We start from the raw sequence: 26608 nt of genomic DNA, 5'->3' as shown, positions 1-26608 counted from the left end.
CCACTTATACCGCTGTCTTGGTGAGGCTTCACCATCTCACACACGGACACACACACACACATACATACAGCTTTTTTTTCATTTGGACACTCCTAATGCTGACGCATTAAAAATTGTCGCCGTCGCTGACGCTCCCGCAAATCGCGTGCTTGCTAGCATAAATATAAATTTTTGCGTATTTAAATATAAATACAAAATATTTGTTGAAAAGGGTATTTCAAATACTCTTCATAAATAGTTTTCAACACGAGTATTTAAATACAAAATATAAATACAGTATTTAAATACCGTAACTAATACTATAAATACCGCGAGGAAAATGTCATCTGGAATTACAGAAATAACGATGATCATAACAAGAAATCAGCAACGAACAATAGCATTTATTTGTTAGAATATCATGGCGATTTTAATACAGTGTTAGAAGTATCTCGAAGATTGCACCTTTTAGACATCTGCCTTCGGCCGTAAAATCGGATTCGCAAAGGAGAACAACGTCCCCACAGGTGCCGATGAACGAATGCTTGTATTAAATTTGACGAAGATGCTTTGTACAACAGGATAATTGGGTAGCCGCGACCGTTGTCCGCAACGACAGTGAGAAACTTGCCATCAAAAATGGTTTGTCGCATGCGCATGCTAGCGCAAACCCGGCATAACTGCGCCCCGAACTCACCCGAAGGTTAAATGCAAGGCAATTTTAAGATACGAGTCAGTACATAATGTATTTAGGAGTATTTATAAAGTATTTACAAGAATAAATACCCGAAAATTGGTATTTAAATATAATTATAAATACATTTTTCGAGTCTGTATTTAATTGGAAAATATAAATACGTGTATTTATATTTCAAATACTATTTTAATTACAATGTATTTAAATACTGCCCATCCCTGCTTGCTAGGCATGTGCACATACGGTTCGGTGACCGTGGGAGGAGTGATGTTTTTATCTTTTCATTTTATTTTTCATTCTGTGGGGGGTTCATCCATTAGGGGTCCTTTATGGGAGTAGCAGAATTCGTCAGGCGACGAATTCCATTTCTTCCTCTCTCTCTCTCTCTTTTTACATTCAAACTCAACCTCAACGTCTCTCGTGTTCCCGCTGGAGTCGTTTTTCCCCGTACGTTTCCTAACATTTTGGTGCCGCAACCGGTGAAAGAACGACTCCAGATGGAACACAATAGACGTCTTCAAAAAATGATGCGTAACGCTATACGCATCCTCATGGAAAAGGAAGGTCATTTTGTAGGCCTTTCTCTTCTTTGACCCACGAGACAGAAGACGGGGACCAAATACAGTTCAGAACTGGTACGGGAGGCTGGACAATCCTCATCGAAGAAAATCATGCGGGCGCCGTCGTCTTCGCGCAAATCTTGAGTTACGCGCTTTGTCTCGCCTGCTTGAACTCGGTTCTTCCGCCGCCTTGTGTACCGACAACTCCTACCCTTTCTCCCATCTTCGGCAGGCGCATGAAACAGAACATTTTTTCTCCTGCAAGGCGGCGCAACCAGCGCAGAACAAGCGCTCTTGCAAACAAACTGTTACACAAACAAGCGTTCTTTCCGAGAGAAACTCAAGCGTTGGAAAGCGTCCGTGCTCGCGCAACCTAAAGCCCCACTCATAAACATCGACCACTTGAGCTCCTCCTTTCCACGATTCGAGACGTGCCCTGTTCTTGTCCTGCCCTGCTGGACTGTTGTCGTTTTTCTGCAGATACGGTTTATCGACATGCGGAGGGAGAGAGATTTTTTTTTTTCGATACTGAGAGAAAGAAATGGGACTCATCTGTAAACTTTGCGCGACAGCTTCGATCCGTTTGTCTCGTGAGGATGACGTTGCGACATATACACCGACGCTGGTAATACCGTCCGAGTCTGCTAATGCTTATTGGAGTGTGTGGCTCCGGCATGCCTATGACGTGTGCTTGGTGTGGTATGTGTATATGTGTGACAAGGGCTACGAAGTGAGCGACGATGAGGCAAAGTATAGTCGAGAGCAGTGATGGCCACTAACTACTTCTACAGTAGTTTAACTATAACTACTAACTACTTCGCGATAGAGTAGTTTAACTAGTAGTTGTACTACTTTTCAGAAGAGATAGTTAAAACTACTTCTTTAACTAGTGCAATGTATTTTCACTACTTCTTTAACTACTTAACGTTGTCCATCAACACCAATCCCCTTCTATAGTGCTCTTGGACACCTAAATATGAATCACAAGCAGCGATAAAAGTGAAGATGTAGTACACATGCACGGCACAATTGCTCTGCACCTCCGTTCTCATCAAACAAATAGCTCAAGGTAAAAGACGGAAGCACAATCGTGCCGTAAAGCTTGCGGCAAAATCGGTAGTAGTTGGCGCCTGCAGTAACCTAACTATACTGTAGTTAACTACTCGAAATAGTAGTTTAACTAGTAGTTGCACACTACATTTCTGCAAGTAGTTGATAACTACTTTTAACTACAACCAGGTAGTTTAACTAGTAGTTTAACTACATGTAGTTAACTACTGACCATCAATGGTCGAGAGTTGTACGTCGAGTAAAGTACTGATGCGAGAGGATGTGGACTTTAAAGAGGAATCGAAAAAGGCTAACAACAACAACAACAACAAATAAGTAATGATGATGTAGTGGGTTGTTTCGCCGCTGGGGCAGCGTCCTATCCCATTGCTTGAAGGGGAGAAGATGGTGAGTGATGACGAAGATGAATGTTCAGAGATCACGCAGGATCCCTGTTGCTGCTAAGAAGTAGATGAGGGCTCGAAGAGCTCGTAGCTGATGCGCAGGATCGACCGAAGGCCCAACCAGTTGAGGAAGTGAGGGTCTCGCAGTGGCTTCTAGGTGGCGCTGGAGGACGCGTCGCTCAATGAAATACTTCTGACAGTCGTAGAGATTGTGCTTGGCAGTACTTGGAGTATTACAGCAAGGGCATAGCATTGTGTAACAATAACCCAGCTTGTGGCGAACAAGGCTAGCAAGATTTGACACACTGAAAACTCTGCTTCCCAGTATGGTAAGCCTTGAACTGCATTACAGCACAAGCATGTGCAAGGTCGCTATTATCAAACGTGCTAGGGACAATCTCGGGCCTATCACAACGTACGCCAATTAGACCACGAATTTTAGTATCCACAATTGAAGCTCATTATGCGATAAGGGGATAAGTCGACTTATCCCCTTTTTACTATTTTTGCTAAAATGGCATCTACATACCAGTACGTACTTGCCAAATAAAATTTAGAACTGTACTGCAATTTATTGGCCCGCTACAGGAGGGTAAGAAACGGGAAATGCATGTGAGTCAATGGGACGGACAATCAGATCTGGCCCCTTTTCTCGGTTTGGGATTTTTTTACTTATCCCCTTATTGCATACAGAGGTTCAATTCGCGAAATTTAGTGGCCGCGAATATGTGCCCTGTACCCGTCTCGCGAAAAATTGACGTCGCGAAATTGAATGGTTTTACGTAACTGCAAAGTGGGCACTCTTTGGTGTTGTTCGTCGTTAGTGTTACATACTTGGGCACGTTTTCAGATATGAGGTCAGAGACAATAGCCGAATACACCGCTTTATTTACAAGAGAAACATGACTGATCAGAGACCAAGCGAATAAGAAAGTGAGACCATCTCCAACCTCGGATATTCGTCTCCTCGAGGAACGCGCGCGCTCCTTACGATCGATGAAGTGCTGAAGTACACTCTTAGAAATGAACTTCACCGCATAGCACGCTCCTAGCCAACCATAATCTCGAATGATATGGTTATCTTCCCTGACTTGCTGAAAACGAGAGGCGTACGCCTTTTCTCTGACAATTATGAACAGCACAAGTGTCACAAAACGGGGGGGGGGGGGGGGGGCAGGATGGCAGAATAGGCTCGCCGTTCACAGAAGTGAGCGTCGGCACGACTATAGCCAAAAATGAAAAAGAACACACAAAAAAAAAAGAAAGAAGGACGGACGGATGGGGGATAGAGGAGGGTGAAGGAAGATAAGTGTCACAAAATAGGCTCCGCCCCACGTTTTCGACAAATCAGGGACGAGAACGTTGTCATTCGGAGTGATGGTTGGCTAGGAGCGTGCTATGTGGTGAAACTCATCTTTAAGAGTGTACATAACGATAATAAATCGTCGAGACGTGGGTTAATTATTACAGTCCTAAATACGGTTAGTTTTTCATAAGAATGACAGCGAATAAGAATATGCTCTGGTCTCCCTTCAAATACGCGTACGCTTTGGAGGGGGGCAAAGGGGAGCCGGTCCTTCATATATTGGAGAGGGGCCCCTTGATAACGCGGTCCGCCCCCGGGTGGGTTTTGTCTTTGAATGCGTGACCCACACTCTAAAAACAGATGGTGGTGGTGGGTGGTGAAGGGGCTTGCCGTTGTCGGCCTCACGTAGGTGGGCAACGTCACGACTGACGCCCTGGGGGAATGTGCGTCCTGGGCCGACTTCTAAGGGAACTGTGCCGACATATGTCTGAAAGCGTCCGTCTCTAAAAACAGAGCTTCACCGCATAGCACGCTGTGCGCCAACCATTGCCACGAATGATAGGGTTATCGCTTCTGATTCGAGGAGAGGGCCCTTTTTGTGCCTCCCTCTCGTCCTTCTTTGTACGCCTCCCTCTCTCGTCGAATCAAAAGCGATAACCATATCGTTCGTGGCAATGGTTTGCACACAGCGTGCTATGCGGTGAAGCTCTGTTTTTAGAGTGCATAAAACGGTCGTCGGGACAGTATCCCTTGCGGTACTGTTCTCGGGAAGATTTTTCCTACACTCTTAAAACTGAACTTCACCGCATAGCACGCTCCTAGCCAACCATCATATCGAATGATATCATTGCCTTCCCTGATTTGTTGAAAACGGGAGGCGTACGCCTTTTTGTGACACTTATGCTGTTCATAATTGTCACAAAAATGGCGTACGCCTCCCGTTTTCAACAAATCAGGGCAGATAACGATATCATTCGAGATTATGGTTGGCTAGGAGCGTGCTATGCGGCGAAGTTCATTTCTAAGAGTGTAGAAGAGCTAACCTGCTGTATTCTACACTGTTAAAACAGAACTTCACCACATAGCACGCTCCTAGCCAACCATCATTCCGTACGATATCATTCTGCGTATTGATTTGTTGAAAATGGGAGGAGGCGCCTATCTGGGACAGATTATCTTGTCCCAGATTGGCGCCTCCCCCCTGTTTTGAATAAATCAGGACACAGAATGATATTATTCGGAATGATGGTAGGCTAGGAGCGTGCTATGTGGTGAAGTTCTGTTTTAACAGTGTAATAATATTTCAGGAAACCATCGCGGGGGAAAGGAAAGCAACTCAGATGTCAAACTAGTATGGAAGATCATGTACACTCTTAAAAATGAACTTCACCACATAGCACGCTCCTAGCCAACCATCATCCCGAATGACAACGTTCTCGCCCCTGATTTGTTGAAAACACAAAATAGGCTCCTCCTCCCGTTTTCAACAAATCAGGGGCGAGAACGTTGTCAATCGGGATGATGGTTGGCTAGGAGTGTGCTATGTGGTGAAGTTCATTTCAAAGAGTGTAGAGGACAATCGATCCCTTTGAAACTAGGCGAAGAAGGAACCTCGTGTTGGTGTCCCCCCCAAAAAAGAACCTATATACGGTCGTGTGCAAAAGAAACTAAAGATTACGTAGCGGAACATTAGGCGATACACCGTAGACTCTTAAAAATGAACTTCACCGCATAGCACGCTCCTAGCCAACCATCATCTCGAATGATATTGTTATCTGCCCTGATTTGTTGACAACGGGAGGCGTACGCCTTTTTGTGACACCTATGCTGTTCATAACTGCCACGAAAAGGGCGTACGCCTCCCGTTTTATTCCCGAATGTTCCACAGCTTACGCCATGACGTGAACCAACTGGAGATGTCAGCAAGGTACACTCTAAAAAGAGAGCTTCACCGCATAGCACGCTGTGCGCCAACCATTGCCACGAGTGATAGGGTTATCGCTTCCGACTCGAGGAGAGAAGTGGGCGTACGCCTTTTTGTGGCAATTTGGGTATATGGTAATTGCCACAAAAAGGCGCACGCCTCCCTCTCTCCTCGAATCAAAAGCGATAACCCTATCGTTCGCGGCAATGATTGGTGCACTACGTGTTATGCGGTGAAGTTCTGTTTTTAGAGTGTACAGTGATCTGCCCGTTTTAGTGCAAGGCTATGAGAATCCTCATTTCATTAGTAACAGACCATCGATATCACAGGTAACGAGGCAAGGGCGCAGGCGAGTTGGTACATCTCGATCAACGAAATACCCGACACAGGGAAAAGAGCGGACGACACACACACGACCTCAAGTTCTTTTGAGATCGTGTGTATATCATCTTCTCTCGTCCCTGTCTCAGGAAGGGGGAGGGGGATATGTCTAATGGAATAAAAAGAAGTAAAATGGAAATGTCAGCCAGGCAAATTCCGGTTTCCTATTCCAAAAAAGAAACTCAAAATAAACTCAAAAAGAAGAAAAAAGAAAAAAAAAGACAGTTTGTGCAGCACAAGCACGACATGGCACAAGAAAGCCCAGTCAGAGGGCAGACGCAGGGCCTTTCTTTCATTTTCTTTTGAGTTTCTTTCTTTTTTGGAATAGCAAGCCGGCATTAGTCTGACTGACATTTCCATTTTTCGTTCTTTTCATTCTATTATGCATATCCCCCCCCCCCCACCTCCGCAGATAACGATATCATTCGAGATGATGGTTTCCTAGGAGCGTCCTAGGCGGTGAAGTTCATTTTTAAGAGTGTACCATTCACCTTTATGCAAACTGCCATACGAGAAGGGAATTCAATGCCTGTGCACATTCTGAATTCTTCTACATATGACGATTTTGTAAGGAATTCTGAAACCCAGTCCTTACTGTAGCCCCCTCCCCCCTTTATGAAATGCCATCTAGGCATATCTAAAGTATTTGAATTTTAAAAAATTGCATAATTAGTTACACAGAACTGTTCTTCGTTGCAACCAGGTAGAACGTTTACATCGTAAAACCCTATACCAAGGTTGCCACATTTCGTCACTGTCGCCGACGAACACAATCTCCCGCAGGCCCCTAATCGTCTCCCATGCCCGCCCAACTTACTTAAATATCCCACGAGAGCACCTCTTTTCCATTTCTGCCAACGCGTTCCTACACTCTAATGATGCTCACAATCCCATCCACTCTCGAGCGCTCTCTAAAATCAACCTTCGCATTCCAAACCGCGCATGCTGATGACTTGGCCCACTTTCCCACCGTAACAACCAGTCGCCAATTTGTTGCACTAAACTGTTTCCGCGCAAAATCGAGCCAATCCGAACAATACGTTTGCCTTCCTCAAACGAGGCTGACGCTTTTGCTCCAAATAGTCCTTATTCTTCCTCATTTCCCCTTCATTTCCCTTCGTCGTTTCCCTTTTTCCCTCAACATATTTTCCTCCCCTCTTGTTTTGCTCTGCATCATCTCATTTACTCGTGTTTCTTTTTTGCGTGCAAGTTTACGTACAAACTGCAGGCAGTCCTCGGAGCGATGTGTTAGAGTTCGTTTTTATCAGTAAAAAGGCAAGCCGTACCGGAAATAGAAAGAAAACTGTGCTTTCAAACGCGAACGCCGCTTCCTCCTTATTTCGTTACCCCGCCGGCTAGAACGAAGGTGCACGAAATAATCGTTTAAAAACGTAGAAAAAACAAAGACGAACGAAAATACTTTGCAAAAGGAAAGGAGGAAAAGGGAGTTCGCCCTGGGTGAGAGGGGAATGCGCTTATTCAACCACAGACCGTTTGGCGGGACTAAATCGAAAACAAACTTTCCCTCTGGAATAGACGCGTTCCGTTCTGCATATTCTTATTTTCATCTTCTGAAAACAAAAAAGAAGGAGAATTGGGAAACGCAGGAAAGGGTAGAAGCGGGAAAGGAAAACGACGTGCACTTGGGGCAAACTTTTTTTTTATACCGGGACAGATGGAATGGTAGGAAGAACCAAGGAACGAAGGGGGGGGAAGAAACGGAGGTGCGTGCGAAGGTAACATAAACTGGAGGGGAGAGCGAGGAATAGAAACAGCAGGCGCAAAATGGAGAAGGTCCAAATTGGGAAGAGAAGGACAAGAGCGCGAGCATCGCATGCCGTCAATAAAGGCCAGGGGCAAAATTTACGACGCGCAACGAAAGCTATGCAACCAATTCTCGGAGCCACGAGGGAGGGGGGGGGGGGGGGGGGGGAGAAAAGACAAATTTCCTCGCCGATACGTCGGCACCGTTCAGTTTGAATTTAATTTAAAAGACCAGTGAAATGCTCTTCCACTTCTTTTTGTGCTAAAGTGTGTCGTGGAACAAATAACATGATCGGTTGCGAAGAAACGGCGAGCTTAGTTCACCTTTAGCGCTAGAGAGTGTGTTCTGATCTGCACACCCTCTAGCAACTCTGTACTTCTTCGAAGGGCGTGTAAGTGAGCGAGGGAAGTCGACGTCGATTCATGTCGTTCGCACTCCCGATCAGGTGACTCGTGACGTAGCCCGACGCTGTTTTAGTGACGCAACCCGACCAATTTTCTGTGGCCACTGAGAGCACACGGCTGCTTGTCACGCAGGCCTGAACGCTCGCAGCTCTGTTGACGTCACGCCAGGAGATCGGGCCGGGCCGATGGACGTTTTTGTAAATTGAATGGCGCAGTGACAATACACAGCACAGCGAAAATATTGTGCACGATGATTCCCGATAGCGCGCTTGATGAATAGAACCGGGCTTCGGGCCACGTTGAATTTCACTTCATTGCTCCTCTAAGCAGTAGACCTCGCATTCCAGGACAGCCACAATTGGGAAAATCAAAACTCGAAACGCGATGCATAATTTCTGTTCACACGGGCAGTGTGGCTCCAATTTGAGCGCGAACCCGGGAACTGTCGCACGGCAAGCAGATGCAGGCCTCGGCACCAAAGGATCGTCCATACGGCAGCCCGTGTCAGCGGGAAAGTTTCATGTCTGCTAATGTCTAGGTCTCTCACAGTCTCAGGTACAATACCAGCGCAGCACACAAGGACGTAGGGGGTGCTTGTGAACAACAGCGTACGACGACATCGTTACGTGTCGTGAGCGTGACTGACGGAGCGCCGACTGCCTCTTGGAAATTCACCAAATTACAGTAAAACCCTCAAAGTCGGACACCTCCCTAACTCGGACAACTCCCCATGTCGGACAAGATTTCATTGCACAGGCAGGCTCACATTGAAACTACATGGGGACGAAATTCTCTATGTCGGACACCTCCCTATCCCGGAAGTAGGACAGGGTTTTCCCTGCTAAGTCGGACAAAACCCTGGCCAAATTACCTCAATCTCGGCCCATCTTGGCACCAAAAAGACCCAAAATGAGCCAGTGGCCTTGACTTTCGCCCCTTTTTCCTCCATACTGGTCTCAGAATTTTGTTGCTTTAGTTTTTCGAGTCCAAAAACAAGTGCTGTCAGTCCACATTGTAATTCTTTGTGTGAACACTTGTCTTCGGTTTGTCTAGAGCCCTTGAACGCGCACTGCACCAAAGCAATGAAAAGCGGGCTGACGCTTCAGAGACAAGTCCTCGCTACTCGAAAAGCTCCAGAGGTAATGCCATTGAGTGGAATCTGAACGGAATTGAATCTACCAAAATCAGTAATAATTATCAGTGAAGAGTGGGCAGAGGTACCTCTACCACCAGGTACCACTACCAGGCACCACCACCAGGTACCACTAAGGATCATAAATTGAAGAAGGGGGACATTTCTGGCAACAGAGCTGTGACCTTTTCCATTTTTTGTTTCCCTCATATTCTGTCACTCGGACACCTCTATAAGTAGGACACGCTTCGGCTGCACTGCGGGTGTCCAACATAGGAAGGTTTCACTGTATCTCGATGGAATCATCGTGACATCAAATAAGTCGAACGAAAACGAGCAAATTACGTCCACAGTATTGGCAGTGACGAATGCCCATTCCAAGCGAGGTGAGGCATGCACTTGTGATAGTGAGAGCCTGTGACCATAAAGGTCAGCATGCAATCTCCATGTCAGCTAGTCCGTTGCGGACGAGGCGGCAAGACTCCGAGGAAATTCAGCAAGTCGCTCCACCACAGCGCACGACCGGACGCAGCAGTACCACGTGTACCTGTTCCGAAGAAAAGTTTCGTTGTACACACAAAATCCTACAAGGATGGCTTCGGAGCGGCATCGGAACTTGTACTTACTCTCACCAGCCCTGTGTTGTTGAACAATTATAAACAGCCGCAAGAAGAAGAGACTGCAGGTCACAAGAGGCTCGGAAAAGTCACTACGTGCGGTAGCTGACAGATCTTCGGTGTCTAGATCACAGGCTACTATTGCTGCGGTCGCATAATGAATTTCTGTAGATTAGCATAAGTGCTCTGGAACATGTGGTGGCCTAGCAACCTTGAGAACGGATTGGAAGCCCATGCACGCTTTTTCCGTTGATATTGTCACGAAGCGAAATGGGCCGGCGAGTCGTCGAATAAACAGCAAACGGTTTATTAAATTACTTGGTAGCAAAAACACAAGAGTGATAGCTCTCTGAACACAACTGAGTCCAAAGCATGAATGAATGCTCCAACCTGGGGCGGATTACTGGCCATTGCATCGGTGCGTCGGCCTAACGTGGCAACGCCCACCGTCGGGCAAGCGCGCGCTGCCGACGCACGATCTGAAGTGGTCAGTAAGGCCACCGTCGTCCGCTGGGTAGGCGAGCCTCGTCGGCGCGAGGAGCAATGACGCTACTTTCGGTGGCAGGCAGACGCAAGTCTGTCAAGCAAAAAGCCTAAATTTGACGACATTAACTTACTTTGTATTTACCTCTAAGAAATATAAATTTTGTTACCGCGTGGAAAGAAACCTTCTTGCACATACTTCGCTAGATGAGCACGTAAGACACGAATCAGCCAATGCGAATGCAGTGCAGTGTCGTCTGCTGCCGTTGCCGGCTCGAAGGGAATCCTTCGGTGCTCGGAGCTGTCTCTTTTTCTTTTCACGCGACACATGCGTTGAGGATTAATTGCGTATTTTATTTTAGCATTACATTCGTAGAAGACGAGGACGGTGATCTGTGCACTATACGCCGCGTGGAAGATTGCTATTCTGACGAGGATAAAGTTATTTGGTGGACTTACGGTGTGCTTGCTGAGCTTGTCGAGTGATCTCCTCTCTTTTTAGTTGTACAACTAAACTAAGCAGTGATTCGGGTAACCGCTCAGGACTACACAGCCTGCTGAAGCTTCCAGAGAGTTGCCGGCTACAACAAGCAGCCAAGCTCAAAATGTGCGGAGCGGAGGCAGATGTCGACGGAGGAGGAGACAGGTGCCACCATCAATGTCCACCAACTCCTTGAAGAACGAAGGAGAATCGTGGAACAACAACGGCGGACCGCAGGAAGCCTTGATCGCCTATGCCAAGTATGCCCAATGAAAGAGTTACTAACAATACGGACAATAAAATATGTGCTGGCTCATTCCCGCAGGCACTGGCTGCAATATCACAATATTTTGCGCACAAGCTTCTGCAGAAAAGGCATACAAATGAATAGCGCAAGTATTGCTCGTTTTTTTTTTTTTATTGCAGTGTCCAAATATTTCATAAATAAAGAAATGTCATGCTTGTGCAAGACGGAGTTAATTTCACAATGGTGGGTTACATACACACTAACTCAGCTAATGCGTGTGCATAACATTCCCTATATGGGAAACACTCGATGTGTATGTCAATGTTTCCATATACATTCTGTATGTGTATACACGAGGCTTTGGACAGTCGGAAGAAGGAAACAAACTGCTCTTCCGACAACGACGTGAAGACATCCTTGTGAGCACGAAATGTCCTCGTTGACTGCACTGAAGTGGCTCCTTGGTCCTCTAGAAACGCATACACAAGCGCCATTTTCAACGACGAACATCGCAGCGTTTTGCGTCGGCTGACCTCCTCGCCCAATGGCTACGAACGCCACACACCCGGCGATGGTGGCAGGCTGCGAGTAAGGTCACTTCTTCCTTCTCACGACGAAGCGGGTCACGTGCAGCACGCGTTACTATGGAGACGACGTTGCGCTACGCACCGACAAGTGGCCAGTAATCCGCCCCTGGAGCGCGCAAGCATTTAAGCGTCGCGCCGAAAGGTCCAGAAACAGCACGTGCGTTTCCCAGAGAGCAGGCGATGTGTCTGGAAACTTCTTGCTTCTTCTTTAGCACGCGCCGGGATGAGATGTACCGTTTCGTGGCTGCCCTCGAAGTTTCTCGAAGATGATTCGTGGCAATATATATTGCCATACACCTGCGCGGGGCCTAAAGCGGTTGTTTTACTCCCCCCCCCCCTATTGCCGGCCCTGTTGCCATAACACAACTATACAACTGCTTGATTACATCATCAGGACCATATAGTCATTCGTGAGAACAACGGTATACAACCACTTCCAGTTGTCTGCTTTGGAGGAGTTGGTCAATGACCACTGTCAGCGAGTGTTTCAGCGAAGATGTTTGGAAAGTAGTTTAGGAAAGAGATGCAAAGCCACTGTAATTCTCCTGGTATACAACCATGCTTATGGACATTCTATGACACGCTGAATGCGTGGCTGTGTGTGCCCCCAACGATTCCGACGTTTTACACTCACTTGGTCGAAAAAATTCACTGGCGATTTAGCGGTAAATGCGAGTGAAATGCGTAAGCATTAACCGCCTTTTTTTTGTCCATACTTGACTTCCGGGTACACATTTCCCGTTTAAACCCAACTTCCGGTTGTCCACCTCCAGTCAATGCTTGATTTCCGGTTTGACACTTTCAATTACTAAATGTAAGTCCATTTAATTAACCTTTACTTTCAATTACCCCGTAATTACCCTTTAGTTCCCTTCGGTAACCGCAGGTTACATGAGGTAATCTTTAATTCCCTTAATTACCTTTAATTAGGTTTACTTGCCTTCATTACTTTCAATTCCCCTTTAACTGACGTTAATTACCTTTAATAACATTTAATTACCTCCGGTATAACCTGCGGTTACCTTCGGTATTCTTTAATTTCATTTAATCTTTCCTTTAATTACATATATCTTACATTCATTACCTTTAAACTCAACTTTCTTGTTTTAATTGCCATTAATTACCTCTAATTTCCTTCAATTACCCTTACCTCTTACTCTTAATTACCTTCGACTACTTCGATCTCAAATCATTTGCCTCCATTTACATTTACCCTCTTATATTCCCATTGCATGTCCACTTATACCGCCGTCTCGGTGAGGCTTCACCATCTCACACACGGACACACACATACGCGTACATACAGCGTTTTCCATTTTTACAATCCGTAATGCTAACGCATTAAAAGATAGAATGGCGTAGATGCAAGATAGCTGGTGGATGAACTCTATGAAATAGGCAAGTCTGGGCGATGGGGAAGACACGTAAACAACCCAACACGAAGGCTCAAAACTTCGTGTTGTGTTGTTTCCTGTTGTTGTCTTCCTCATCGCTCAGGCTTGCCTATCATGGACATGGTCGAAACTTTTGAACTACATGTTGAATTCCCCATCATCATCTCTCATCTGTTTGTGTTTTCGGTGTGTAAGCGTACTGGGGTAGCAAGTTCGACTTCGTCGAAACTCACATGCCCATTTTTTTTTCTTTATCACATCACCATCTCCTAGCATATTCAAATTGCAAAGTTTGGAGACTCGCACGATCTGTGTCACTAAATGTCCATCGCCCGTTATAAAAATATATTGCAAAAGAAAGTCACATCACGTACCGGTGTCCAGATAGTAACGGCTCAGTATCGAGTAGCTGAGTATATACTCTTAAAAATGAACTTCACCGCATAGCACGCTCCTAGCCAACCATGATCTCAAATGATATCGTTACCTGCCCTGATTTGTTGAAAACGGGAGGCGTACGCCTTTTTTTGTGTGACAATTACGAACAGCATAAGTGTTACAAAAAAGGCGTACGCCTTCCGTTGGGTTAGCTAGGCGCGCGGTATGCGGTGAAGTTCATTTTTAAGAGTGATATCTATACGAGTCCCAGGTTTTTGTTTGTGAAGTGCGCTTGGCCGCAGAATTGAAAACTTGAGCGAAGTTCCAGAATATACCGTCAGCGCGTTTCTATCCAAACAAATAGCTCCCACAGTTCCATCTCTCAACACCCTTCGGCGTTGAGAAATGACGCTTTCTATCTCGAATCGCGCCGCACAAACAAATAAACGAAACACGATGGACAAATATGCGGATCATTCGTCGCAACCATTCGCGATTGCGAACGCGTTGAAACAAACTGTTGCCTCAAACATAGCGAAATGGGTATAGAAAACCGTCGAGACCGATACGGCGAGAATAAATCTCCTCGGAAGAGAGCAAATAAACTTTCTACAGGAAAATGTAAAAGGATCAAAAACGGACCATGTCTGGCCGAAGGTGCAGAAAGTTCCCCAATACAGCGGCATCCTGAAAGTGCAGACAATAAACAACTTCGTATGTTGGACGAGAGCTTCAAATACTATCCTTTTGTGTTTCATATAATGTACGGCCTCAACTTCCTCTCTACGCATGCAGAGACGGAGGGAAAAAGGGAAGAAAACACTTGTTCTGCATCGAAAATCTCGGCAGCTGCCTCAAGGCAGCCCCATTCCATCAAGTATGGTTCCTGGCACCTCGAATGTAATTTTTTTTTATTCGACTTGGCTGGAAAACTTGCTGTCTTGGAAAGTAAATTAGCCTGTTACATATATAGCTGCAAGTAACGAGAATGATATCATTCTGTGCCATGATTCGTTCAACACAGGGGAGGAGAGCAGTATACGGGGTGGTACGGACTCAGACATTGCCACCAGGGCTGCGCCACCGTCGAGTCTGGGCCGACTTCACTCGCGTATTGTTTCCCGCGCGGCGCGTGCGCGGAGGGTTGTCCGCGCGCTTACCGGCGGGGGAGGGCTGCGTGCGCGCTTACCCTCTCATATTTTTCAGCCTGGGCCGACTTCTTTCGTCATTTTTTCAGCCTGGGCCGACTTGAATCGCAATTTTTTTCCCGCTACAACAGGTGTGCAGTAGACGGTTTACATGCAAAGGATAGCCATACACAAAAGTACAAGTGAAAATATATTTATTAAAGTCATTAGTGTCGGGAATTATGTTATGACTCTGTGTGAAGGAGAAAAACCCAGCCAAAAAATCTGATGCAGAAGAAACGCAATACGATACACGTAACAAAAGGTTATAATTATTACAGGTATGATGCTATAGCACTGAAGGGGTATCACACATCATACACAATATTTTTTTCGGAATGATGGTTGGCTTGGAGGGTGTTATGTGGTCAAGTTCTGTTTTAACAGTGAACCTACGCGCATGACAAAGTCTCGATGTTCGTTAGCGTTACACTTTGAAAACAGAAGTTCACCCACCGCATATAGCACGCTGTGCGCCGATAATTGTAAGGAATGATAGGGTTATCGCATCTGATTCGAAGAGAAGTGGTAGTACGCCCCCTTTTGTTGCAATTAGCATATATCCAAATTGCCACAAAAAGGCGTACGCCGCCCCTCTCGTGGCAGTGGATGGGGCGCAGTGTGCTATGCGGTGAAGATCTGTGTTTAGAGTGTACCGCTGCCATCCCGAAAAAGGAGAACACGGAAAACCGAGGAAAAAAATGGAAAAACTGAGAGGACAATGCCCCGTTTCTTGTTTTCATCATAATAATCGAATTCGTGAGCGGCTTTTATCGCAACCTTCTAGTACCTTGGAAAACAGTTTCGTTTTGATTGAACCAGCATATTTAATCCCTTCTATCTTTCCTTTTTACTGAGTGTATTTGACGTATGTCGTGTATCAGCCGCGGTTGATCTTTTATTTCTAAAGCACCCCGTCACAGTCATGTGGATGTATTTCTTGTCGTTACACCTCTGTGCAACCATTGTTTATAACAATCGCACATACACTGCACCCTAACGAACCATGCAATTACGGGAAGCAACCTCATGTAGGTCATGGAAGTACTTTCTCCGAAAGAGTGACGCACTCCTCGGAATTCTGATTACCTACTCTGGCTAATACTGGATCGTCGATATACCTGTTACGACATTTAACACGGTGTCAAAATAAAGGTGCAGCCATTCGGCATTGCGATTTGTGTAAACTTGTTTTTGTCGTTGCGGGATAGTTGCAGCCTGTACCTGTCAGCTGCGAGATTCACGAAAGCGCTGCATTCCTTTCTCTAAAATCTTCCTACGTGGTATCTGTCGCTCGCGCGTCATTCACGACGCAAGCCGCCGGCCGAGCAGTCGAGTGGCGCCATCTACCGGCAATTCAACTAATTTCGCCATACCTTTCCTTCTCAGATTCTTGCAGCTATTCAGATGACCTGCACGTATCAAAGGACACACCAGTACTTCAGACAACATTGCTAGGCATGGCAAAGGACTATGCCTATGTATTACTACGACCTAACGCGCAGTGAACAAAACATTTACTAAAACGCGGGAGGCGTGGGTTTTGGCGTGTAGTTCCTCCGCTTTGCCACAGATGGCGAGGACAGCGCGCTTTTTATGGCGTTCTGTTTTACGAGCTCCCAACTGTCCCTTTCTTTCTGTCCTTTCCTCTTCTCCCTTCTACCGGTCAGAGACATCCCTAACTTGTCAGCTTTTCTGGCATGGGAACAACTGAACTTGACTTCTCTCGTGACATGACAGCATCTACTTTCGTTTTCCTTCCATGACGTGATAGTTATCTAGGTTTAGTGGTGGTGCTGGTGAAAGGGGTCGCCGTTGTCGGCCTCAAGATGTTGGCAGCGTCACGACTGACGCCCTGGGCCGACTTCTCAGGGAGCTGTGCCATATGTCTGAAAGCGTGTGAGCAAAACCCAGGAAACACCCCAGACAGCACAGCCGGCACCGGGGTTTGAACGCGGGTACCTCCCAGTCTCGACGTAACATAGCCAGCACGCTAACCACTGAGCCACGCGAGCTGGTATGTAGGTTTAGTAAACAGTTGGACCGTGGCCTTCGAAGTACCGTATCAGCGCATCCAATCAACGGATCAGATTCTTGGTGAGACGATACTACGATTGGTTGCGGTACAGGTGCGATAAACTCACGATGACGATAGCAGTCGTCCAGTAAACTATTTCTTTTCTTTTCGCTTATTTCTTCTTGCAAAGTACTATGGCGGGCATAAGAGTGCCGTATAAATAAATTCAGCGTCATCTGCTAAGGGCATACTCCCCGAGATCTCGTGGTCGGCGTCCGCAGCAAATGCGGGTCACGTGAATTGGTTCATCCATCACACCTAGTGTACGAAAACATGAGTTGAAATACTGGAAAGTACGGGTGTCCACTCAGCAACATGGACCCCTGACCCCTGTGCCGTTGACCCCTGGGCCCTTCGCGAATGTTTTCCCGCTTATCGGCGGACGGCGCGTGTGCGGAAGGTTGTCCGCGCGCTTACCAGCGGGGGGAGGGCTGCGCGTGCGCTTATCGTAGCGTATTTTTCAGCCTGGGCCGACTTCTTTCGCAATTTTTCCACCTGGGCTGACTTCCCTCACAATTTTTTTCCGCTACAACAGGTATGCAGGCTACATGCAAGTATACACATGCAAAGGATAGCCATACACAAAAGTAGAAGTGAAAATATATTTATTAAAGTAAATAGTACCAGGAATTATGCTGTGACTCTGTATGGAGGAGAAAAACCCAGCCAAAAAACCGTGTGCATCATTGTGCATCGCAAATAGATGTCGATATTATTCGCGAAGATCACTATCTTTTCACATCCTTTCCTTGAAACGGAAGTCTTTCGTCAAAGTGGATGACATAGTCGGCTAAGTTTGTACAGAGGCGATATTTTTTATTGAACATGTAGAGAAAGTCCAAATTATTAAATGATAGCAACAATGCTCAATCAAAAACGAGAAACCAATTTAATCAATTTTTGTAATATCTTCCAACAGAAAATTCTATATAGATGAACCACACAGAAATATCAAATGTGAAAGGCAACTCAGAGATATGAGGCATTCCCAACTCAGAGATTATTTTTACTTACGTCAAACGAGTAAACAATTGAAACAAATACAAGACAATAATTATTTCAGGCAGTAACTTCACAACTCATAGAATATCAATCGAGTGAATACTTGAAACAAAGTCTATATAAACAAAGTATATCTTCTTTGATTAAATGTAGTGTTATAGATTGTATTTCCTCTTGTGTTCGTGTCGTTCTTGTCGTTCGTGTCCCACACTGTTAAAACAGAACTTCACCACATAGCACGCTCCTAGCCAACCATCATTCCGAATGATATCATTCTGTGCATTGATTTGTTGAAAATGAGAGGAGGCGCCTATCTGGGACAGATTATCTTGTCCCAGATAGGCGCCTCCCCCCTGTTTTGAACAAATCATGACACAGAATGATATCATTTGGTATGATGGTTGGTTAGGAGCGTGCTATGTGGTGAAGTTCTGTTTTAACAGTGCATGGTCTTCCAGGGTCTCTGCTGTTCACAATTAATTACATACACCTATCAGCACATGTAATTAAAATCCTGTGAGATTCTCTTTCAGATTATTTTTGCTATAATTCAAGTATGATTGTTGACATTAAAATGTCTCTTTTTTCAGATTATCCAGTGTGGTCGCAGTATTGTATGTATTAATGAAAGTAGATTATGATAATAAACGAGATTCTCTATCAGATTATTGGGGCCACCACCGCCGCAGCCGCCTCAGTGTATGTATTGAAAGTAGAATATGATATTAAATTAGATTCTCTTTCAGATTATTGTTGCTATAATTGAAGTACGATTGTTGATATTAAAATGTATCTTTTTCAGATTATCCAGTGTGGCCGCAGTATTGTATGTATTATTGAATGCGAATGCAGTTTCATATAATAATAAGTCATTTTTCAGGTCGTTGGTACGGGGCAACGTAAGTGAACAATTGGTAAGCAATGTGATGAATGGTGATATTATGTTTTCTTTCAGAATCTGATGACTTGAAATATTAATAGCGAATAAAATATGTATATTCTTTACATGTACTGTCTTGCGTTTTGTTTCTTCTGTTTCAGGTCATGAAGGTTTTTCGGTTGGGTTTTTCTCCTTCGCCTGATTGGCATCACAATTGGCAGCACTATTGGCATTACAACTGGCACAATTCCCAGCACTATTGGCTTTAATAAATATATTTCAACTTGTACTTTTTGTGTATGATTCCTCTATGCATGTTATAACCTTGCTAACAAACCTCCGCACACGGTACGTACGGCCCCCCTCTCTCCTCGAACCAGAAGTGATAACCCTATCATTCGTGGCAATGGTTGGCTCACAGCGTGCTATGCGGTGAAGTACGGTTTTTAGAGTGCAGACGGAGGTATGCAGAGGCTGACGCTACACTGTTAAAATAGAACTTCACCACATAGCACGCTCCTAGCCAACCACCAGACCGAATGATATCATTCTGCTGTGTCATGATTCGTTCAAATCAGGGGGAGGAGCCTATCTGGGAGAAGCATAATGTGTCCTAGATAGGCGCCTCCTTCCATTTTCAGCAAATACGGACACAGAATGGTATCATTTGGAATGACGGTTGGCTAGGAGCGTGCTATGTGGTGAAGTTCTGTTTTAACAGTGCAGGCTAGGAGCGTGCTATGCGGTGAAGTTCTGTTTTAACAGTGTAGGCTAGGAGCGTGCTAGGGGGTGAAGCTCTGTTTTTAGAGTATAGGAGGGTGCTATGCGGTGAAGTTACGTTGTAAGAGCGTTCGTTTCTTCCACTCTAAAAAGTTTCCAGCCTCTACCGTCAGGCAACATTCCCGGAGCTTGCGTTGCATTCAGTGCAACCGACAGAATTTCATTGTTTCACAACCCTAAACCCAACAAGACACACATACACACACACGCATATAAATAAAATCCCTCTTAACCAATCACCGCTTCCTTCCTCTCCCGTTTTCCCCTTCTGCCCTCCCCCTATTATTTACTCGATCCTTCCTTTTCTCCTCCCATACATTCAAAGCCCCTTTGTATCATACGCAGATACAGCGGACGGAAACAAATACGCCGACTAATGAAGGTCCGTTCAGAAGGGACTTCCGGTCCACTCATTCAGGCTGGCCGGCCGGAAGTGACGTACCAATCGCCACCGGAAAGAGTCAGCTTGCGTGGAACGCGCTTCCCCTTCGATGGACCAAATCCCATTGTTTCAGCGAAGATCAAACAGAAAAGAAATGGGGAGAAAACGTCCCGTGTCACGGCACGGAGTGGCTCAATGGAGGTAATTTGTACGAGCGCGGAGCCCTTTATTGATTTAGGAAGTGGACTTTCCTACAACGATTGTCAAGTGGACGCACTGGGTGAGATAAAGATCAGTTAGTGCACGTAGCATAGAAAGGAAATGGACGCTTCTGAATATCGATGAGGACCGCGCTATCAATATATGTACGTGGAGGTCCGTATTTAACCTCTGCTTCGCAGTATCACGTACTCGACGGAGCAAGGCGGCCGTTTAACGTTAAATATTTAAGAGCCTGGAGCAGTTCATGATGATGATGGCTATTATGGGGGTTGTAAAAAAAGATGTCCACGAAGTCGCCTCCCTAATGGACGTCCACTCGGGGAAACATGGCAATATGTTGTCGCGCTTTCGCGGATTAGTGACGTATAGCTGGTGGCGGTAGTGTCGCTGTTATCGAGGGGGTTTTGCTTACTTGATATGGCAGGGGGCTCGGGGGGGGGGGGCAATCCTGCGTCCCAGGCCGACTTCATAGGAAACATATTATTGTATAGCGCAACAGAGAAAGACTAACACATGCGCTAACTTCCGGCGGTTTATTCGCACACGAATAACCCGCCAACACCGCTGTCCCCTATCGGTAAATTCATCTGCTACTCCACATGTAAAGGAAATGCATTAGGTAGGGCACCTCTCTGCCGGACAAGGAAATGGATGGAACGCTCACGCAGTCCTGCCCTATAGTTCCCTAATCTTCCCATCCTCGAGTATCTCACGGGTGATACCAACAAGCCCAGAGTGCTTCCCTATTCATAGGGAACACTTATACATTTGCTTTCGGACATCTGAGAGAAACCCAGGAAGAACACCCAGAGAGCACAGCAGGAATTCGAACTCTAGTCACTTCCCAACAGAAGTTTGAAGATGCCCTGGCCACCTCTCTCCTCATACCTCAAATTCGTTTACAGCGTCATATAGTTCAGATTCTCCGTCGGCGTCGTCGGCATTCGGATGTCCGCACAAAAACGACGAAGACAGCGGGGAAAGACACGCGAGTTATGTTATTTGTACAATTTTACAGCGTGTACCATTTTAGTGCAGACTTTCCCGAGGTCCCCTCGGCGTCGTAGGCATTCGCATGTCCTCACAAAACTCTTATCGCATGTGCGCTCAGCGCTGGAAGTAAGGAGGAGAATCCCGCCAGTTTACAACCGCTATCGATGAAAAGTGAGATAGCTGAGTGAGCTGGCAATGACTTCAACTTCTATCACGGAAAGGCGAATATCGACAGAACTTTGGCGGACGAATTTGATCGACTGCAAAAGCACCGCCTACGCACCATCACTACGCAGCGCGTGGATCAACTAGACAAGCCCTACTCGTTGGCACTCGCAGCCCTAAATGTACGCTCCGTACAGTTCCACGCAGAAGACGTTGCACACCACCATGTCCTCCGTAATAGATGACTTCTGTGTCTTTCAGAGACGTAGATGAAAACGGAGAGACCGGTACAGGTCGACGGCTTCAAGGGCGCTGCTGCGGGGAGCGTCGCAGTGGCAAGGGAACCAAGCGGCCTGAGTTGACATTTACCTGCGTGCCAGAGTACTGGCTACACCACTTGAAGTTACCCTTACTGGAGACGACGTCGGAGAAATTTGTGCCGTGCAGTTTCCCGCAGGGCTCGTGCATGCCGCGTGCTGCTTCTCGCGTCGCGCCGCGCAGGAACGCATCCGCGACTTTACCCTGTATGTACTTGCGCCTTACCGCACGCACAAGCTTCTGGTCGTCGGAGACTTCAACGTGGACGTTTCACTAGCCAAGAACACCACTTTCATAAGTGATATGTCCGAACAACATGGGCCGGCATCCACGGCACCGACATCCACTAACCCACAACTAGACATCGCTCATGCAGAGACTTGGTGTTCCAGAACAGCCACCTCGTTCAGGACACCACTCACCTCGCAAACCATTTCAGCGACCACAAATCAATACTCATCACGCTTAAATAAATTTGTCTACACACGTTCACCCGGCCTCATTTCACCACACGCTCAGCTGACGCTAAATTTCGCGTTACACGAGTCGTAACTGTCCTGTAATTTTTTTAGACGTTCACACGCCTCACCTCAATCTTTTTTCTCCAAATTTTCCTCATGTCACATCGACACTTTTTGCAAATTTTTCCTCGTCTCGTTTCACCTCAATGTCCGTGAGGTAAATGGGAGGCCGTCCTCACCCTCATCTGCCGCCCACCAAGGAATCCCACCAATGTTTCCCAGTATCTTAGAGATGTATAGTGCTGGTCAAAAGTTTACGGAACACGCTCCAGCGCGTTCCTACCTCAGAGTGTCACGATAGCAGCGAATGGGACCATAGGGACTTAACGTGTGCCTACACTATTAAAAATCAGCTTGAGTTATGAATAGCATAACTGTCATTCGAGATGATGGTTGGCTGGAGGCATGCTATGCGGTGAAGTTCATTTCTAAGAGTGCATGTCTTGCGATCAAATAATCGACACATTTTCTGCCGCGGACAACAGACAAAACAACTGTACTAAGGCGTCAGAGCTAGCAGCAACTTTTCTGTGCCCTGCCAGATGTAGTTTCATGCCATGCCATCAAAAGATATGCATCAACTCGAATTGTTGATGTATTAATAGCTCATTACTATTCGCTACTTATTGATCATTCGCAGTTCAAGGGGTACAAAACTAGAAGCAGCTGAATCGCTCTGTGGGTGCAATGGTTCAGTCATGCAGCGTTTAGTTTCCACAGTTCATGTTGAACACATTGACACAGCGATGCAAAATTTTCGTTTCATCCTTTCATCACGGAACGCAGGAAAACCGAGCGATAGCGAAGGGCCTGACTTTTGGAAAATCTCTCGTGGACACTTTACGCGAGAGAATACACGACATTCTTGGGTAAACATAAACAAGCCCCCGCCACAACTTCCGGTGCCACGAAGACTTCCTGTGCTTCCGCGACTAAGGACCCTCGGAACCAGCCGCCATGCGGAATTATATCTTTCCCTAATCTGGTTCGTTGAAAACGGGAGGCGTATACGCCTTTTTGCGGCAGTTTGAATTGCCACAAAAAAGCATATACGACACCCTCCCTCTTCGAATCAGAAGCGATAACTGCATCAATCGGCACAGTGGTTGGCGCAGAGCATGTTTGCTGTGAAACTGGATGCCGTTTTGGCACCAAACCGGAAGCGGTGATAACGGCATATACAGGGTGGGTGCAGATACAGTAGCCCCACACTCATGCACATATATGGCGTTGTGGGCCCAAGCAGCACAATGTACTGAAAGTCGAGTGCAATAGGGGTGGACGGTATGTGTCTTATCAATGTACTTTAGTTTCACGAGTCTGTTCAAGGGCTTCCACCTACCGGTCCACCCCTATTGCACTCGACTTTCAGTACATTGTGCTGCTTGGGGGGCTACTTTATCTGCACCCACCCTGTATATCATGGAAAAGCGTACCTGCATTATCTCCTGCCGCCGCGCATAGCTGAAAAGTGACCCAGAAGGCAAAAAATTGAGGCTTGAGAAGAGTCATTGTCTAACGGCGACCAATGCTCGCCGTTAGAAAACGACTCTTCTCGAGCCTCCTAATACTAAGTGTCCTAATACCTATGTACTGCTGCAGTTCCATGGACATCTTTTCCTCTGGGCATATATGCCACGTGCGAATATACGCCACGCTTGTCACGCGGAACGCGTCACGTGATATCAGTGACGTTTCTAAGCGTCACCGCCATTACAATGAAGAGACTCGTTATCCTAAACGTCATTCTGCGAGATTCCAAAATTAGAAACATTTAAAAAAATTATCGCTCGTCCCTTTCTTATAGTGACCCGCAGACGTGCCGACTCCAATCGTACTATAACCGGAACCGATCGAGGCGACAGAAATAGCGATAGTGAATGGATAAATTTGATTCTCCATAACGGGGTTAACGTGGGAAGATGCGCGGGTGAATCCTCCTGTGGAGATAACGATCGCGGAGTGGCGCCGTCTGTCAATCAATCTCACCGGGCTTCAATATGCTAATGGGGATATACATGGGCACGAGGTTATGTGCACAGCGCTATACCCGTGTACGGCGTGAACGCCATGAACAGTACCCAACTTCCTTCGCGTGTCTGTGAGCATGTAAAGCTCACTTTTGTCTCAGTTGGGTGTAACTTTCAGAGACGTTGGTTCAATTTGTCTTCCAGAGACGGTGCGTGAATCTTTATGGAAAGCAGAAGACCTCTAAGACGTTGGGATGTGACTAACAGCTGTCCTGACTGGCGCTCTGTGTAAACGACCCCGCACGTTCTTGAAGAGTGCGTCGTTGCTAAGACAGTTTGGTCCCTAGTTTGTCGGGTTTTTCGCCTTTATGCGCCACATGGAGAGGCGCGTCTCAGACAGGTTTTTGTTCTTAGTGGTATCTTTTGCCCGCTTCGTGCTGTGGCGCAACAGGTGCAGTGCCGTCACCCAGGGTTGCAGCATACGGGTGTGATGCTCCCACTTACCTGGTTGTTACACAAGTATATTGTGGTGCACTTAGAGGCACAATTGATGGTGCTAGGTGAAGTAGAGTTCTTGCACCGCTGGTCTACCCGTTATATTTCTCTGAGGAAGTGTCACGTGGTCGTGCATGTTTACCGGTTTCCTTATAGGTTCATCCGATCGTGTGTGTCTTAATGTAGTTATGTCTACCTTGTATTATCTACCTGAGCAATAAACAACATCCTGACCAAGCTCCAAGTGCGGGCGAGAAATCGGTCGTGACAACAATGGGTAGTTCCATTTCTAACCCACGAATGGCCGTCGTCAGTATACTCAACTCCGCGACGCTGTAACTTTGGAACAGGTTCTATGAGGAATATGGCACACTTCGGTTCTTGTCGATTAAATGTTTCGAGTAATGTAGAAAAATTAGAAAGGGGGGGGGGGAGAGTATCCCTAAAACGCATCGTGCAGTGAATGTAAATTTGCGCAGTATTATACGCAGGTCCTATACAGTTGCAACGATTTCAATACAACTTTTTCCCGAAGAAAGGACTTACTTTGTTCTCCTTTCTTTGTTCATCGTGCTGTTCGTCCAGGGCAAAAGCTCCGTCTTCCTATACACCTGGACGAAAGAAGGATGAGAAACACACTGTGAAACTCGTGTAAATATAGGACCGGATAAGGTATTTCAGTTAAAAGCTCTCTGCAATTCCTGCGGTGAAACACCTTACCCCGTCGTCATGTATGTATAGCTGTTGTCGTTGTGTGGCCAACTGTCTGGCACATTTCGTTTGTTTATTAGGTATAAGACCCTCAGTTATGTTACAATCTCCTGTCTCTTCCGTTCCCAAGCTAGATCACGTACCAGATGATTAGGTGTGCTAAAAACTCACGGAATCCGTAGGAATAAAATAAGTTTTTATTCCGTATTATGAAAACACGATGACTGAGCTGTATTTACTCAAAATATCAAAAAGTCGGAAGACAATCGTTTTGAGATAAGAGCAACACCTCCCTCCAATATGCGATGACGGCGCAGAGGGACGCCGAAGGCAGCGGAGTCCATTATACATCAAACGAAAGAACAAAGTAAGCTATTTCGTCTTTAAAAAAAAAAAAAAAGAAACAGAGAACAATACACTACAAGACAAAGCTGCAAACTAGCAGCTGTAGCACCCGGGCAATATTTCTACGAACTTGCATTAAAAACTGCACTACGCAGCGTTTTCTGGAATTTTCTTCGCTAAATTTTCTGCAATGCCTGAAGTACCTGGTCGGAATCGAAGTGTGCAAAATTGCGCTAAAAGGCACCACTAGTGGTATTCCAAAGCACGCCCTTCGATTTCATCTCAGAGATGTTGAATCATACATCATGCTCTTTCTTTTTTTTTTCCTTTGTAGTGTTACCAATCCATGTTACTCTTGTTATGCAACTAGTTGTATGTGATATTGTATTACTTTTTCCTGTGTTACTTTTTTTTATGTTCTGTTATCTGTTTCATTGCAGTTATGCTTTGTCCATGTAATGCCGCAAGGCCCTTGGAGCACCACAATAAATAAATAGACGTTACCAGTTACGCCATATACATTGCCATTTAATCAATTGCCACTAACTATATCAATTACTATTAAATTTAGTGTCACGTTGAAATATCGTCTGCACAGAGGTCCGCAATAAGCGCGTGACTATTGATAGAAAGCGCATGAGAAGAAAGGGTGGACGGAGGCGATACGTGTACCCCTGTCCGCTAGCTGCCGGTCGGTCGGAATAATCAGATAAGAGAGTTTTAATTACCACGCAGAACAAGTTGTGGCAAATCCATTTGCATTGAAATCTT

General features: G+C 46.0%; 1 long non-coding RNA gene across 1 annotated transcript in view; it reads right to left on the bottom strand.

Annotated features, from left to right (window-relative positions):
- The window catches only part of LOC135396998 (uncharacterized), an 88919-nt gene that overhangs the window by 29902 nt on the left and 32409 nt on the right, over nt 1–26608 (bottom strand). The window contains exon 2 of the long non-coding RNA XR_010423571.1: nt 25328–25392. This is a non-coding gene — a long non-coding RNA (uncharacterized LOC135396998). The remainder of the gene's footprint in view (nt 1–25327; nt 25393–26608) is intronic.

Source organism: Ornithodoros turicata, chromosome 6 (genome assembly GCF_037126465.1).
Source record: "Ornithodoros turicata isolate Travis chromosome 6, ASM3712646v1, whole genome shotgun sequence".
Lineage (NCBI taxonomy): Eukaryota > Metazoa > Arthropoda > Arachnida > Ixodida > Argasidae > Ornithodoros > Ornithodoros turicata.
The sequence above is the reverse complement of the archived record's forward strand: the minus strand, read 5'-3'. Positions and strand labels throughout refer to the sequence as shown.